We start from the raw sequence: 15,914 nt of genomic DNA on the forward strand, positions 1-15,914 counted from the left end.
AAGGGGGGGGGGGGAATCCAAAAGGAAACTTTGTACAACATTGCATTTGAAATGTGTCGCAAGAATTTATTTGAACAACAAAGCACATGGATGAAGCTGCTGCTCATGCAGTAACTGCCTCAACCTCATATTTCCCCCTACACACATTTAATTTATTATAGCAAGCGACATAAAAGAAAACCTTAGCCAACTTAAGATGAACAGACCCACATAAAGTGTAAGATATCCAGTTATCTAGCTTAGTAATGCTGCAAACTTATAAACACTTAAAGGTAAAGGTAAAGGGACCCCTGACCATTAGGTCCAGTTGTGGCAGACTCTGGGGTTGCGGCGCTCATCTCGCTTTATTGGTTGAGGGAGCCGGTGTACAGCTTCCGGGTCATGTGGCCAGCATGACTAAGCCACTTCTAGCGAACCAGAGCAGTGCACAAAAACGCCGTTTACCTTCCCGACGGAGCAGTACCTATTTATCTACTTGCACTTTGACATGCTTTCGAACTGCTAGGTTGGCAGGAGCAGGAACAGAGCAATGGGAGCTCACCCCGTCGCGGGGATTCGAACCGCTGACCTTCTGATCGGCAACTCCTAGGCTTTGTGGTTTAACCCACAGCGCCACCTGCGTTGTGTTCAATAAACATAAAGCAAAGACTATCTGAATGGCCTTGCAGTAAATGACCCTTGGCTATATTCCCCACACATTAATAAGAATACTTATGAATACTATGAAACTTTTTAATGGGTACACAATTATTGATAATGCTCCATAACAGATATACAGGAAACCTCATTATCGAATATTGATTTTTCTTCCTTAACTGTTATTTAAGCACCAATAAATTAGCAAAACTATTCAATTCATTTGCAAATATCACCTGTGCTGAGGGGGTAACTACACGTCATGTGTTTTGCAGCTCCAAAGCCTTTTTTTTTTTAAAGGAAAGCAGCTGGCAAATTGAAAAGGAGAAAAAGGGAACAGAAAAAGGGTTAACAACTACTCCCCCTTAGTGCTTATCCACTCAAAATTACTGGCACCAAAGCTGTTTTCTTTTCAGATTACTCTATTATACCAGTTTACACATAACATGCAGTTAGCTCCTGATATTGCAGCTGTAGCTGCTTTGCCCCAGCAGGAACAGCACAACAAAATTATTAATTAGCTTTACATGGGATTAACTGAGCAAAAAAACCCCTAAATCTTGTGATTCAGGAGGTCTGCGCGTGACTGATAAGAGAGGCATGGGAGAGAATATTCAGCAGTTTCTGCACTGAAATTTTGCCATATTCAACTATCTTAAAGGAACAGTTGTCTATAGTCTGGAGGGTATTCTAATTCAGAGCAGCGCAGCATACAATTGCAGCACATAGCACCTCTGCAGTCAGTGCTGTAAAACAACAGGCTTGCCCCAACATCTGTTTTAACGTTTCTGTGTGCTTCCTGTTCAATAGGGGTGGGGGAAGGACTGAAGGAACATCTTCAGTTAAGTTTAATTAACAATACTTATATGTAAAATGGGACACGGGTGGTGCTGTGGGTTAAACCACAGAGCCTAGGGCTTGCCGATCAGAAGGTTGGCGGTTCGAATCCCCGCGACGGGGTGAGCTCCCGTTGCTCGGTCCCTGCTCCTGCCAACCTAGCAGTTCGAAAGCACATCAAAGTGCAAGTAGATAAATAGGTACCGCTCTGGCGGGAAGGTAAACGGCGTTTCCGTGCGCTGCTCTGGTTTGCCAGAAGCGGCTTAGTCATGCTGGCCACATGACCTGAAAGCTGTACGCCGGCTCCCTCGGCCAGTAAAGCGAGATGAGCGCCGCAACCCCAGAGTCGGTCACGACTGGACCTAATGGTCAGGGGTCCCTTTACCTTTATATTTAAAATGAACCAAAGTTGTATAAATAAAGTAATGAAGAGAACAGTTCAGGTAGGAAACAATCACTCAGGAAGACAATGCATAGCTGTTTTTTCATAATCAGAAATCATGTAAGGCAGAAATAGCCTCCCAACATTGTGGACTACAATTCCCATCATCCCTGACCATTGCCAGGTTGACTGGGGCTGATGGTAGTTGGAGTCCACAGCATTTGGAAGGCAACTTATTTGCTATTCCTTTATCCCTGCTCTTGCCCTCCATGTGTTCATAGGCTGCTGTAGTAACTCTCTTGCCATCTAAATGGTGTGCAAGTAAATGCCTATCCACTGTTTTCACTTATAGCTAATAACCTAGTAGGGGTGGCGCTGTGGGTAAAAGCCTCAGCGCCTAGGACTTGCTGATCACATGGTCGGCGGTTCGAATCCCCGCGGCGGGGTGCGCTCCCGTTGCTCGGTCCCAGCGCCTGCCAACCTAGCAGTTCGAAAGCACCCCCGGGTGCAAGTAGATAAATAGGGACCGCTTACTAGCGGGAAGGTAAACGGCGTTTCCGTGTGCGGCTCTGGCTCGCCAGGTGCAGCTTGTCACGCTGACCACGTGACCCGGAAGTGTCTCCGGACAGCGCTGGCCCCCGGCCTCTTGAGTGAGATGGGCGCACAACCCTAGAGTCTGTCAAGACTGGCCCGTACGGGCAGGGGTACCTTTACCTTTACCTTTAGTAGTATTAGTAGTAGTAGTGTAGTATTTAAATCTATATACTGCCCTTCATCCTAAGCTCACAGGGTAGTTTATAGTATAAAGTTGTTTTAAAATACACTGCTTACTCTAGAGCAGTGTTTCCCAACCACTGTTCCGCGGCACACTAGTGTGCCGCGAGATGTTGCCTGGTGTGCCGCGGGAAAAATTAAAAAATTGAAAGATTATTTTTTTTTAAAGTCAAATTTTCGATTGGGGCGCCGTCACTAGATGGCCCCTGGGGTTCCCTCCCTCCCTCCCGCTCTGCGCCTCCCTCCTCCTCCTCCTCCGGGGAGGCCCTTCCTGGCTCTCGGCCAAGGCTTGGCGGCTGCCACTCACTCACTCACTCGCTCGCCCACCCGTCCCTCCATCCCTGCACCCGGCCTCTCCCCCTCCGTCCCCGGCGCGGGGGCTGCCGGGATCCGTAGTCCCCTCGCCCTTGGGCTCCGCGCCCGCGCGGGGTGCGCGAACTACATTTCCCAGTGTGGCCTGGCGGGCCGGGCATTTTGTTTGAAGCGCTCTTCTCCCGGCCATGGAATGAGCGCGGCGGCGGCGGCCGGGCGGGCAGGGGCTCTTCCGCGCAGACCCCGCGCAGCCTGCCTGCGCCCCCGCGGAGATCGGGCGGCAGGATGGAGGCCGGGGATCCCCGCGGAGGCGGAGCGGCGGAGGCTGCCCCCCAGGTAGGGCTGCGTCGGGGGGGGGGTTATTTTTGCAATGCTGCATCCGCGCCGGAGGGGACGCATCGGACCGCGGGGAGACCCCTTGGCGGGCGTGCAAGGCAATGCATGCGTGCGTGCAGGCATTGCATGGAGTGCAGTGCAATGCAATGGCAACGCGGCGCCCTGCATGCATGCATGCAACTTCCACCGGCGCTCCGGACTTGGCAGGTGAGGGGGGTCCCCAGTGGGCGGCAGAGAGAGCCGGGAGGGCGAAGGGGAGCTGGGGGGGAGCAGCGCTGCTCCCCGAGCCGAGCCCGGGGGGAAACTTCGGCGTCGTTGCGCCGGGTGTTGGAAGCGGAGGCTGGCGGGGGCCCCTCACCTGCAAAACCTGGTCGCCTCTCATATATTTCGTGCATTGCATTCATCGCCCGCTTTCTCCTCCAAGGAGCTCCCGGGGGCGCGCGTGGTTCTCCCCGTGTTATCCTCGCAACAACAGCCCTGCGAGGTGGGTCAGGCGAGTGGCCCAAGGGAACACCCAGGGATTGTCCTGGCCAGGTGGGGTGATTTGAACCCTGCTCTCTGCCCGGTCTTCGTCCTCATTTAGCCCCCACATGTGCATGACTGTGCATGACTGAGGTTTTCCCCCCTCGTCTTGGCTATGGTGTGAGTCTGTGCTGTTAATTAATGGGGTTCTGCCTTCGGAGAAGATGAGCCAGCCCTCAAGGAGGTGATTATGTAATTTGCTAGCAATTCATGTCCCTCCCGGCGTGACGCTGCACGCTGACGTCACGGGGCTGTAATGGTGGTGTGCCTCGAGATTTTTTTCATGAAACAAGTGTGCCTTTGCCCAAAAAAGGTTGGGAAACACTGCTCTAGAGCACTCCACCCACAATTATAACCTATGGCAAATTTCGGTTTACCTCTTGTCTGTGCAATCTAATCAAAGTGGAAGCAGATTAAGGGGTTGCCCCTTTAGGATTGCAGAGCTATGTGTTCAAAGAAATGTCCTTCCATCTGCCACTTCCCAGAGTTTGCTTCTAGCCCAAGGACTAAAGAAGGCAAAACAAAAACCAAAAATGATTCTCCTTCTAAGATGTTTATCCTCTCTCTTTGAAGTAAAAGTTCACATTGTTGTTGTTTAACCATTAAAAAGTTATGCCTCTCTCTTTGATTGGTAGATAGGATCCTCCCACACCCGTCCTGCGGCTCACTGGGTCAACGGTTAGTTAACTGCTCTCATCAGTTCTCCCTGCAGGGAGCCTCAAATCCTCACCGGTGCACTAAACAGTGCACAGTCTTATCTTGAAATGCAGCCTTTATTCCCTGAGATCTGACAGAAGGAAGGGGAGGGAGGGCCAATGCAGCTGGTGGTGGTGGTGGGGGGGGGAGGAAGTCCTTTTATGCAACTGTTCTTGGGTGAAAGTATAAAGCACACATCCTCAGCATGGAAGACTCACAATGACCGGTGATTACCTTCTTTAAAACCACTTGTATCCATTCTACAGGAACACAAAACAAGTCAACTTTAGGCCCATTTTACACAATTGTTTTCTTTTTTGTTGCACGAGAGCCTCAAATTGCATCATACTGTGCAAACCAGAAGAACTTTGTGCAGCACATCATTATTAATGGCTTTCAATTTATTTTGTATGTCTGTCGTTTTATTTCGTTGCTAAGTTGCTTTGAGACGTTTTGTAATGAAGTGAATGACAAATGCAAATCACCATCACCAGTTGACCCACAACATCTCCCTTTGTGACTTATATTTAGGCACCACTCCCCAGCCTCAAAGTGTCCACGGCACTTTTTAGAGCTGTGACAATCACAGAAATCTTGCTGGGGCACCTTCTTTACATGCTGAAGGTCCCAGGTTCAACCCAAAGCATCTCCCATTAAAAAAGACTGGGTAGAAGGGGATAGCAAAGACCGTTGTCTAATATCCTAGAAAGCTACACAATGCCAGGCGAGACAGACCAATAGAGTGATGCGGTATGAGGCAACTTCCTATGTGAAAGTTCACTTCACGTGTTTTTACTTGTGATGAGACACCCATGGACTGGTGAAAAATAAAACAAAATTGCTGAATATAACCAAATGAACCACCCCTTATAAAAGATGTCACAGAGAGATCTCTAGAACAGAATATTCTCTCCATCTTACTATAAATGTTAATATATACTATATTATTGTTGGACATTCTACTTGAGAGATTCTTCAGAGGTAAGTCTGCTTTCAAGTGTAACCAACTTGTTCATGGGGTCATGGGGCTACAGAAATAATGCCAAGCAATGTACAGTCCTTAGCAACCATTTTGGAACAGCTATTGCTAATGTATTCAGAACACGGAAAGATCTGCGTGCCTGGCTAATCATATGATGACTCTTTAAAAATTGCAATGCTTTTCCATAGCATGACCTATCAGTAGACCTCAGTGGTGATTTGTCTAAACTAGCATGACAGACTGAACTGGCGAGATTTTTATATTTCTGAGAAATTTCCTTGAAGAGAAAACTGAAGTCAGAAAAAAAGTTTAATTGGTTAAGCAATATGAGGCTCCTCAAAAATGTCCATTGGTTGTCATTGGGCGAACAGGAATAAGGCTCTATGTTTAGTTCACAGAAATTAGAAACTATTTTACCTCGTACTAGGGAGGCAAGAACTGACTCAACCTCAGTCAAAATTCTATCACTGGGTTGCGGGGGGGGGGGGGGGGAAGCAAGGCGGTGGCAGGAAAAGTATGCTAACTAGAAATGGTAAGAATTTTTTTTAAACTCCAGTCTGTTAAAGTCACTTTCAAATGACTATTCCCCATCCTATGCCGTGATCCACATGAACCTGCCATTTCACATTGTTGTACGAAATATCAAATATCCAAATATCTGAAAATGTTGGTACATATTCTGTAGGAAGTAATCCAGTACAGATTATAAGAACTGCACTGTTTTCCAATATGCACACATGTAGTTCTGGTTAACTTGTAAGGACATAAGTTTCATGAGTGGAAGTTAGTTCCACAGTGGGGACATTGGGATTCCGGGTGGGAATTGATCATGGAGTGGATTTGCCAAGCGTGGCTTTCTCTTAGCACGTTTCTCCCTTGCGTCCTGAGTTCGAGTGTCTTCAAAGCCCATGACACCTTTGGTAAAGGCTGTTCTCCAACTGGAGCGCTCGCAGGCCAGAGGACCAGCTTAAAGATTACACTTCCATGCCAAGGAAAAGTCATCTGTTGATATCTGTACTTATTAAAGGTACAGAGGCTATGTCTATAGAATATGGGCAAGCCAAAGTTGCACATTTCTTTTTAGTTATATTTTCATATTGTGGTTGTATTTTCAGATTCGTGGTCATGTGCACTGGGAAATGGGATTTTACAGTGAAGGAGACACATCAGTGGGGCATATGACACACATACACAGGCTCTTCCATTGATCTATGGCCTTCTCTTGAGGATTATAAGGTTATATTATGTATTGTATACACAAATAATGTATATTGAAGCAGCATACAATGCTATGATTTTTGATCTGAAGAGCCTTTCACTGACCTATGAAAACAATTGTGATAAAAATTTGTTGAAAGTATCTGCTAAACAAATCATTGGACAATGGTCAGGATCAGGTGTTCTTATGATTTAAGGAATGTAAGGGTCAAATAGCTAAGCCAGCATACCAACCCCAAACCCAGTCTTTACTAGGCAATAAATACAAATTAAAAGCACATACCCCCAAAAAAGGTAAAAGGAACAGGACAGTATTAAATTTTACTGCTCTGCCAAGAGAAAATGATAGCAAGTAGATTTGTCAATTACATTGCAAATGCAGATTACAGAATATGAAAGGCCTGCTTGAATCGAATAATGAATGTAATAGAATAAAAAGCTAAAAAGAAGCAATTCACACTAGAATATGGACATTACTGATATTATTCATAAGTAATGAAATTATTTCCCCCTAAATAATCATTCCTTATTATAAGAAGCTCCTTCTGCAAATTGATGCAACAAAGTATTTTTGCTTAATGCTGTCATAGGTTGAGAATGAAGTCAATGCTAAAGTCATAACATTTGAAATGTGGCCCATTTTATCTTTATTAATGGAAATTAACCTGACACAGTATATGCTTAGCAGCAGAGGAAAGACAATCCAATTTACAACATACCATAGTTACAAGCTTTTTTTTAACTCAATAACTGTTCTGTATATTAATGATTACATTTCTTAGCTGCACTAGAATATGGCCTTGTCTGTATCCGATGCAATATTCAGACAATCAAGGTCAAACAAGTTGTCTCCTTTTGTTTTCTACATGTTTATATTTTTCTATATAGTTATTGCACCATTTCCATATCTTTTCAAGTCTGCTGTTCTGTCAGAAACACACACACAAACCGGAAATACATTCTGCCAAGCAAGACTCTTCCTTCCCCTAACGATAACCCACCTTTTAAATGTTTGTTGAGTTTTGCATGCAACTGAAATATCAAAAACCACTGGTGCATATCAAGATTTACATGTGAAAACGGAGCTTTTCACCTTACGGGAAAGGGTGTTGTTTTTAATTTTATTTTTGCCTGGAAGCACAGGAAAACATAAAAAAGCACAAAGGCTAAATTAGAAATTATATTGTTGTTGTTGTTGTTGTTGTTGTTGTTAAAATATGTTTACCGCCCTTCACCTGTAGATCTCAGGGCAGTTCCCAACAGAAAACTACATGATAAAAAGCACAAAATATAAACAAGAACAAAACAAACCGCTAACCACCCCCTGGATCACCACTATCATCCTGTGGGTTTGTTTCAGGCATCAATAAGCCTCCCTAGAATCAGGTTCTCGGGGTAACTTGCAGCAAAAAACGAATTTTAAATGCATACAATAAAACACACGATAATGCAAAAGCAACATCAAACCAGTTTGCAGTTCTGAAGCCTGATGAGGCTCTGTGCAAAACAGAGACGGAGAGTCTTCCCCTAATACCAGATTTTCTTGTTCAAAATGCAACAAGACATTAGAAGCCCCATGGTTTATTATTCTAGTTATTAGTGTGTTGACCTAAAAGGGATGGCTCAAGCTCACATGCCCACTGAGCTATGAAGTTCACTGGGTGCCCTCGGGCTAATCTCTATCTGTCAGACCAACAGACCTCACAATATTGTTGTGAAATAAAATGTTGGGGGGCGGGGAGGCTCTTTACATGACCCTGAGCTCTTTGGGGAGGAAGAGTGGACTAAAAACACAATGAACAAATAAATAAACAAATACTGCTTGACACAAGCAGCTCTGTTCATGGGTATAATAGTTTTTGAGAGTGCAGTTCTCAACATACTTTCCTGCACGCAGACATGCACAGGACTGCAGTGTAAGAAAGATAGCATTTAACACTGTAAACCTTGTTAAGTTTAATAAGAAAGGAGTGCACTGAATACACTTCAGTTCTATTTTCAACAAAGTAGTGAGTCTGAATTACCCCAAAGGCGCACTCTTCCACTGTTTTTCGAGACAGATGAATGCCAACACACAAAAATTAAGTTAGGTTCACGTATCTTAAGTCCTAAAAAATCCCCCACCTCATTCCTTTTTCTAAAGGTGAAAAGGGTGTGGGGTTATTTAAACTGGTTCCTCTGTCCCAATTCTAATAAGGAAGGAGGAACTGAAAAACACACAATTCTCAAGAAAAGTAAAATAAGGAAGGCAACCTCATACAAGCACCAGGTAGGCAATTATTTACCGTATTTTTTGCTCTATAAGACTCACTTTTTCCCTACTAAAAAGTAAGGGGAAATGTGTGTGCATGTTATGGAGCAAATGCAGGCTGCACAGCTATCCCAGAAGCCAGAACAGCAAGAGGGATTGCTGCTTTCGCTGCGCAGCGATCCCTCTTGCTGTTCTGGCTTCTGGGATTCAGAATATTTTTTTCCTTTTTCTCCTCCAAAAACTTGGTGTGTCTTATAGAGCGAAAAATACGGTAATTCTATTTTGAACATCAATTTTCATCTCAGTATGCAAAGCAGCAACAACATTTATCTGGAATGCATAGAATACTGATCCTGGGCAATAATATTAACTGACTCAAGCTTCCTGCACTTCTGGTCCAAGGCTATGGTACACCGTCAGGACTAGAACTAGAGGGGAAATTTGCGGGAAGAGAGAAGCAGGCATCTCTAGTCTGAGACAGTTCTTAGGAGCCATAAAGGTAAGCATAGACTGAAGCATGTGCACATCACATCTGGCCTGCAAAATGGAAGCTAGCTGTTTTGGACAAACTTCAGTATATATTCCCAGCAAGTGTGGTGAAACTTCTGCCTATTTGTCCTTAGTGTACTTTTTCTGTAACACGTTCTCAGTGCCTGATGGCTGCTCAGCTCTGAAAGCCTCCAGATGCAAGTGCAGTTTTTGAGAAAAATACAGAATCCAGCTTCTTTCTTTTCTGCGCCAGGATAATGTCCAACGCCGACAAAGCAGGAAATAAGCAATCAAGGTTTTGTAATATCTTTACTCAATTGTACTGAGGCCACAAGTGTGCTTATGCTTTTCCATTCTAAATCCAATACAATCCATGCCTCATGGAAAAGGAGTATGAACATATTTTTCTTTGGAGTCAGCAATCTTATAGAAAAATACCAAGGTGCTAAAAGCCAGGTTCTGCAAATTTGTGTCTCTCTCGCACACAGTACATGACTGGTGAACTGAACTGAGTCCAGCTTCGTGGGTCAGCGACAGGCCACATGCTTTGCTTGCAGAAGGTCTTAAATTCAATCCCTGGCACCTCCACTTTTTTAACAGAAGGAGGAGGACAATGTATGCTAGATGGACAGTCTTTCTATATGCCTATGACTTTTAGATACCAGTCCAGGAAACTTCTATGCAGATGTGCCCCATAGCTGAATGGTTTTTCCAGGTCTTCAATACAGGTAGTTCCAATTGTGTACTTTTGCAAAAGGTGGGGAAACATTGTTTGTTCCCTAGATGCTCTGTTTGAACTTCAATTGGCTTAACTGGTTGTTATTACAATATACATATGATCTGTGAACAGTCATACACATGAGGTAGTTGTGTGTGTGTGTGTGTGTGTGTGTGTGTGTGTGTGTGTGTGATGTTTATATGTGTGTAGCATGTGTTTTGTAAACCATCAAGAGGTATTATTACAATCAAGCAGCACATACATTTTCTTAGATAGACAGATAGCTACATAAATAATGGGAACAGGGTAGAGAAGAAGTAGTTGTTCTCTTGAATACAGTGTTTCTGTGGTGATCTGAAATAAGAGAATAACTCTTATGCTCTCATAGGAAAAGGGGCAGTCCCTTTTTTCTTTTTATGTCCAAATACATACATAAGTATATAAACCACATGTCTTAAATAGTACAGGAGAGCAATCCTGTAGCCATTTTGACTCTTCCAGTGACCTCAAATATTCTCTGCAGTGAGGAAGGAAATGGGGAAAGCCTCCCCATTGTCTCTTTGCTCACAAACCCTGTCTTAAGGGTGTATTTGTGCATGAATAGGGTGAGTCTGTGACCTGGATTTAGGAACTATTTAGCATCTCAAAAGGAATGGCCAGGCTGCCCAGGTAAAGCAATCAAGTGACCACTACAGTGGTACCTCAGGTTACAGACGCTTCAGGTTATGCGATTTCGGGTTGCGCACCGCGCCGAAACTGGAAATACCGAAACGGGTTACTTCCGGGTTTCAGTGCTCACGCATGCGCAGAAGCACTAAATTGCACTTTGCGCACAAACGCCAAATTGCGACCCGCACGTGCGCAAATGCAACAGGTTGCGAACGTGCCTCCCGCACGGATCACATTCGCAACCTGAGGTTCCACTGTATTAGTATCTTGCCAGACAGCATTTCTGTTGTAGACCACCCCCGTGACGTATTTCTGCTGTAGCCTGCCTCCAGTGATGTAGGTATGATGTTTTGGGGGGTGGTCTTGAGCTACAGGGTGGGCAATTTCAAATGTCGATATAAGGACTTGCACACCATTGTTCTGGGTCCCTCCTGCCTCCTGTGTGTGGTTGTGAGCACCCTGTTGCAACAATTAATAAAGATCAGGGTTACTAATTGCCTTGCTTCTCAAGATTCTCTCGATGGCCTCCGTTACTTACTCCTTCCGATAGGCACTCTATATGGGCACATCGATACCCCATAAGGTAAAATGAGCAGTATTTTTCTTATAACACTTTATAATAAGAAAACTCTGCTTGTTCTTTTTTACACAGCTTTTTTAAAAAGAAACTTTAGGTGTGGTAAGTCAACACTGTGGGTTCTTCCCCCTGTGTTGCAAGAAGGTATGCTATTCCGGCCTCTACCAGCGATTGCAAGTTTCTGTGGCAGGAAGTTTTGCAGAGCTGGCAAAACCACTGTAGAGAACTGAGAATGCTGAGAGGGGTAGAGAAACGAGCATACAAAATCTTTACAAACCAGCCACAGAAGAGAGGTTGTTATGAGGAAACTGAGCCACCTTTTCAACCCTTCTCCACCTATATACTCAAACAACTTTTAAATTAGATTCTTAAGCAGAACTCAAGTTTTAAAATCAGAGACGCTTAGTGATGCTGACTGAAAGCCAATTATCAGAGTTTGCAGGAGGCGGGGGGGGGGGTTAGGAAAAAGGAGGGGTAAAGAAAAACTGTTTCATGTACACTTGAGGAAAAACACTCAAGACATGTCCAGAAATCTATTTGTTTAAAATATGCTATACAGCCTGTGCCAAGCCTCAAAAGGTGACCTGCAATGCCCAGTAAGGCCCTTCCAAATCAATGAAAATCCACCCAACCAAACAATGCCATAAAAGAAAATAGCAGCCACATACTGTTACTGATATTATTGATATTCTCTGGACACAGTACCTATAAGACAGAGATAAAAAGTAATTTCTATCCTACAATAAATTTTCTTTAGTGGACCTAGGGAAAGGAGCGGACTTTTTAAAGACTGTCATTGCTTTTGGTGTGTATTTTTCATATATACGGTATTCAATTTTTTTAAAAAATAGCATGATGGTTGTTGAGTGAATGGTCTAGAATGATCCTGGAAAATGCTCGTTTCCATCTCTAGCCAAGGATGAGGGAGAGAAAATCACCCTCGGAGCATTACGTTGTATATGAACCCCTGTTCCCCAAAAAGAAAGGTGGAAACCCACAGGGTGCTGGAGACAGCCATGAACTCTTTCTGACTTTTAATTTCCTGCTCCTCCTCATTCAAATCCTTTTTTTTCTGGCGAAGGAAAGAGCCTCTCTGCCTATTAGGTCCAGCTGCCTTTAGGGCCATGGTTTCCAACGGGGTGTGTGTGTGTGTTTGATTTTTAAGGGGGGAAATTTGAGAATGAGTTATTAACAGTTAATGGCCTTTTAGGCTTTCTCCACGTGAATTGGAGTTCACCTTTTGAATAATAAGAATTACATGTCACAGTAAAGGGACCCCTGACCAATAGGTCTAGTCGCGGACAGCTCTGGAGTTGCAGTGCTCATCTCGCTTAATTGGCCAAGGGAGCCAACATACAGCTTCCAGGTCATATGGCCAGCATGACTAAGCCGCTTCTGGCGAACCAGAGAAACGCCGTTTACTTTCCCACCGGAGCGGTACCAATTTATCTACTTGCACTTTGACGTGCTTTTGAACTGCTAGGTTGGCAGGAGCAGGGACCGAGCAACGGGAGCTCACCCCATCGCAGGGATTCAAACCGCCAACTTTCTGATCGGCAAGTCCTAGGTTCTGTGGTTTAACCCACAGCACCACCCGCGTCCCCATGTCACAGTAATAATAATAATTTGTTTGTTTGTTTGTTTGTTTGTACATACATACATACATACATACATACATACATACCCTGCCCATCTGGCTGGGTTTCCCCAGCCACTCTGGGCGGCTTCCAACAAAATATTTAAAATACAATACAGTGGTACCTCGGGTTAAGTACTTAATTCGTTCTGGAGGTCCATTCTTAATCTGTAACTGTTCTTAACCTGAAGCACCACTTTAACTACTGGTGCCTCCAGCTGCCGTGTGCGATTTCTGTTCTCATCCTGAAGCAAATTCTTAACCCGAGGTTACTATTTGTAACCCAAGGTACCACTGTACAATAAAACGGGGGTGGGGGGAGAATCAAGATTTTAGAGGTGCTTAGGTGGGGCATGGCCAAAAAAGGGTTGGGAACCATTGCTTTAGGGAGAAGTCTTCTCATCTTCGCCCTTGACCCCACGACTAATAAAATTTAGGTCCCCCTCCTAATAAGGGGCTTACCCCCCCCCCAAACCCAATCCACCCCGCTCTGCTGCGATAGGAGGAAGGGGAAATGCAGTTCCAGTCTATGCGCCCCACAGAAGCCCAGCAAGACCCCCCGAGGCTTACCTTGGCTGCTGGCCTTGGCCTGCCCGGCGTCCAGGCGAGGCGAGAGGGGTCAAGGAAGCGCGCTCAGGGACTACACGGGTGGCTCACGCAGGCAAGGCAAGCAGGCAAGCCGTGGGGCGAGCCCGCCTCTGCTCAGCTCCCGCGAGCTCCTCTCCGGCGAAGGAAGTGGCTCCGGGGCGGCCAAGTGGCTGCTGGGCCTCTCAGAAGCACGAGGCTGAGAGGAAGGGCTGGGCTCCGAGGTGAAGGGAAATTTCCCCGGGCGAAACTCGTCGAACGAAAGGAGGGGAAGGGAGCCCTCTCTAAGTTTAAAGAAGAAGGGAGGGAAGGAGGAACCTTCTCAGGAAGCAAGCAGCAGTCACCCTTAAAAACAAAAACCACGACTGTTAAGACTCAACGGTGTTTTATTCTTGCTCGCTTCCTGGATGTCAGACGTTCAAAAGGGCTCACGGGTGCATGTGGATTGTGAGGGCGAAGCGCTGTTCTCAACCACCATACATTCCTCCTGGGTGAAAAGTAACCTTCGCCCAAATAACTCCATGCCTGGCTGCTTGTAACTTGTGGCCCAATTTTGTTTTCTCTCTCCCTGTTTTGTTTGAATTCTACCTGCCCTCCTCATGAATGGATTGCTGAAAGAGGCAAGCACAGTGGTTGGGGGATCTGGAAGATGTCTTAAGCATCATTTTGGCTGTTTTGAGATGTTTGCACAGGATCTAGTCACACAACCCATTTTTAGCATAAACCCAGTATTTAGGTTTAACTTCTATCCTGGACCCCCCCAAAATTAAACATCTGAGTGGGAATATAGATATATATTCCAGTGCACATTGATATAAGTTCATTCAAGTTGCAACTCTGACTAACACTACAGCCAGCTCCACTGCAAGACTAAACATTCCATTAATTTTTACAAGGCAACCGGTCAATTTACAATCTATAGTTGAGGGAGAAGAACCAGCAACCATATTTTGGGGTGGGGTGATGTGCAGGCAGGGGAGTTAGTTATTCTTACATCACCTGCTCTGTTAGAATAAGTGATGCAAATACCCAGTTTCCATCTGCAAAATGCTGGAGGGAAAGTTGCTTTCCACTCGCAATGCATCATACGTCTCTAGTCTTCCATCTCCATATCTCTCCCTCTATCACAGGCTTCCTCAACCTCAGCCCTCCAGATGTTTTGGGACTACAATTCCCATCATTCTGAACCACTGGTCCTGCTAGCTAGGGATCATGGGAGTTGTATCATATACAGTCATGCACACACCTCTGCCTCTCCAAAGGATAAGCAGCATTTGACCTATGGGGAGAACTACCCCGCTTTCTTTTTCTTTTTTAGCATTTTTAATATCTCAGATGTGTTCCAGTAACATAAACATAAATCTGGAGGGATTTTTTGTTCTCTAAAGGGGATTCCCCATGCATGTGGATGTGGGAAACTTACAAACTCTTACATTTCAAAGTGGGTGTTGTTTCTTACACATGTAGTGTATTAGGTTGCAACTGTGAGGTGACCCCGGCCATGGATTATTTGTGAACACAAGCATGGGCTGATAGTGGTCCAGTTTAAATGTCATGCCACCCTCTGCACAGATAAGTTTCCTTTTACATTCAGCTCTGCTTTTTAATCCAGTGAAGCAGGCAATAGCAGATTTATAAAAAGAGAAGTGCTGGGCTGAGCTTAAGCTTGCCTGGAAACTGCGTTTTCTAACATGGAAGTATTGAAAAAATTCCAGATGAAAACAATGAGTTGCAGTTACACAGTGGGAAGGGGAAATAGACCCTAAGCATATTCAAAGGAACTTCCTCTTAACATCACATGGCTCAAATTAAACTCTGCCAACTGGCTTTCATTCATCCAACCTTACCGCAAAAACTTTCGGGGGGCTTGCCTCTGGAAATTAAGGTATGCAGAACACCTCCTACAGTGCTTCCAGACAGAGGTTTATTGTGGAATTGGTACTGCTCATGTACCCAAATATTTCACACTGTCCGCATGATGTTATACCTATACTTTTTGTTACTGTACACTTAAAGCAGATTTCCTCTTACCATGGAAAATCCATTAACTAAAAATAACTTGTTATACATTCATAGTCACTGCAGCTGTGGAAGCTCATTGGCACATTTTTTGGTGTGTGTGTGTTTGTGTGTAATCATATGTGTGATGATGTTTCGGTGAGTGGTCCCTGTCATTGCGCTCCTACTTTCGCTTGTTCCCCACTCCCCTAGCACAACCTAGCCATTTTGTTTCCAGCTGCTCAAACAATGCAAGTGTTCCTGTTTGCACAGATTGCTACATGCTGAAGGTCCAT

General features: G+C 44.8%; 1 protein-coding gene across 1 annotated transcript in view; it reads right to left on the minus strand.

The window, feature by feature from the left end:
- APBB1IP (amyloid beta precursor protein binding family B member 1 interacting protein) overlaps positions 1–14,051 on the minus strand; it is a 61,447-nt gene extending 47,396 nt beyond the window's left edge. Inside the window, exon 1 of the mRNA XM_028749727.2 lies at positions 13,606–14,051. The gene's annotated coding sequence lies outside the window, so the exon portion shown is untranslated. The remainder of the gene's footprint in view (positions 1–13,605) is intronic.
- Between the last annotated feature and the right edge of the window lie 1,863 nt (positions 14,052–15,914).

The sequence above is a fragment of the Podarcis muralis genome, chromosome 12, assembly GCF_964188315.1.
Source record: "Podarcis muralis chromosome 12, rPodMur119.hap1.1, whole genome shotgun sequence".
Taxonomy (NCBI): domain Eukaryota; kingdom Metazoa; phylum Chordata; class Lepidosauria; order Squamata; family Lacertidae; genus Podarcis; species Podarcis muralis.